Here is a 2362-nt window from a genome sequence, read left to right on the forward strand (position 1 = left end):
AACTGTTGAGTATGGTTCTTCTGTATGTGTGTGTGTGTGTGTGTGTGTGTGTGTGTGTGTGTGTGTGTGTGTGATGATTTTGAACTACTGACCTTGAGGTTAGCCGCCCAAAGCATAACCCATTAAGCCACTAGGGGCTCCTCATTTCCCAGAGGGTACCCACACTTGTGCCAATCTAGCCTTCATCTTGGCATGTGGACTCAAATGGGCAAAAGGTAATTAACACCAACTCTTCCTTCTGGGACAGTCTGATAACCACAAAACAAACAAAATTTCACTGCCACTGAGTCAATTCCAATACATAGCGGCCCTGGAGAGCGGAACAGACTGCCCTGTGGTGTTCTGAGACCGGAGGTCTTTGTGGGCGTAGGAAACCTCCTCTTCTCCCGCAGAGCATCGGTGTTTGTGATGCGCTCACCTTGCCGTTAGCATCCAAACTCTTAACCTACTATGCCACTAGGACTCCTGGATCGCCTACAATTGCACAGTGCTCCCCTGGGGGCTGCGCCAAAGCGCATCGATCCGTTCCTTCCCGAATGGGCACGTAGGCGCTGTCCGTGTTTTGGCTATTGTGAATAGTGCTGTGACGATGCGGAGCTGGGAGTGCATGTCTCTCTTTGTGTTGTGGCACTTAGTTCTCTAGTGCTTAGAGACCAAGGGGAAAGATTACTTGTCAGGTGGTATTTCTATTCCCATTTGTTTTAGACACTCAATACTCCTGCCCCCAGTGGTTGCACCGTTTTATAGGCCCACAGCAGAGTACCAGCGATCTCTCTTAGCGCTCCTTGCGGTTTTGATTTGCATCACAAGCATTTCTTTGTGTCTGTTGTCTGCCTGAAGGTCTTCTTTGGTGAACTATTTGTTCATGTCCTCCGCTAATTTTTTAATTGGCTTCTTTATTTTGTTTGTTTTCTTATTGATGAGTTGAAGTTTTCTATTAGTTTTAGAGACTGGTCCTTTGTCATTGCCCAAAATTTTTTCCCTTATGGGTTCTTTTTATTCCTTTGGTGAAATCTTTTGATGAATTGAAGTATCTAATTTCTGGGAAGTCCCAGTCAACTGTTTTACCTTCTGCTATCTGTGTGTGTGTTTTTAAATTATGTGTGGTAGTATGTTTGCATATACTTAATAAATAGTATATGCTATATTTGTTTGTTCCTAATTTTTCATTGATGATATTTATAGTTCTATGTTTTACATTTTATGTTTTACATCTTTGATCTATCTTGAGTTTGTTTAAATATGGTATAAGAGGTGGGTCAAGCTTAACTCTTCTGCAAATGGATATCCAGTTTGGCCAGCATCATTTGTTAAAGGGACTATCTTTCCCGTATTTCATCTATGTTGGTCCTTTGTCAAAGATCAGTTGTCTGTAGGTAGACGAATTTACTTCAGAGTTCTTCATTCTGTTCCATCAGTCAATTTATCTATCACTGTGCCAGTACCAAGATGTTGTGATTACCATGGCTGTGTTGTAAGTTTTGAGATTTGGAAGTGAGAGGCCCCCTACTTTGCTCTCATCTTTTGTAGAACTTTGCTTTCCTGGGATCTCTTTCCTTTTCATATAGAGTTGATGATTAGTTTTTCCACCTTTTTAACAAATGATGCTGGAATTGAGAATGGAATTGTATTATATCTGTAGATAACTTTGGGTAGTATTGACATTTTTTCACAATGTTAAATCTTCCTAGCCAGGAGCATGGAATATCCTTCCATTTATGTGTGTATCTTTGGTTTCTTGTAATCGTGTTATGCAGTTCTCTGTATTGAACATACATCATTCTATCATGTGCATCTGAACCCACAATTGATTATCGGTTTGAATGAGCATCTAGTACTTTTATGCCTCTTCCTTGCTGCTTCATCTATTCATTACATAGCCATTGTCATCAGTGTTGTGTGGATTACAACCAATAGTGGCCCATGTGTGACATCTGTCTCAAAGTGCTTTCTTAACTGTACTTGTTGTTTTGGGATACAGTGAAGAGGTTACCAGGCTCACAGTGACCCTTTGTGAAAGAAGAGATTTTTCACATAGGGTTTTCTAGCATACAGTCATTAAGAAAGAAGATTTCCAGGTCTTTGTATTGCAGAATCTCTATGTGGGTTCTAACTACCAACCTGTCAGTTACCAGCTAGCTGCTTCAATATTGCACTCCTTATTGGCTGTGTAACTGTTCAATAAACTATGTATCAATTACTGCCTTGACCAACTCAGAACACACTTGGTGCATGGTAAGGAACTAAAGATAGCCAAGAAATTCCCTTTTCATGAGATCAGAGAGATTTTGGGAATCCCTTATTTTTGTGACAGGCTATTCTACCAGGAGACGGTGTGATCCCAATTTCATATGGAACCTTG

The sequence above is a fragment of the Tenrec ecaudatus genome, chromosome 1, assembly GCF_050624435.1.
Source record: "Tenrec ecaudatus isolate mTenEca1 chromosome 1, mTenEca1.hap1, whole genome shotgun sequence".
NCBI classification, from domain to species: domain Eukaryota; kingdom Metazoa; phylum Chordata; class Mammalia; order Afrosoricida; family Tenrecidae; genus Tenrec; species Tenrec ecaudatus.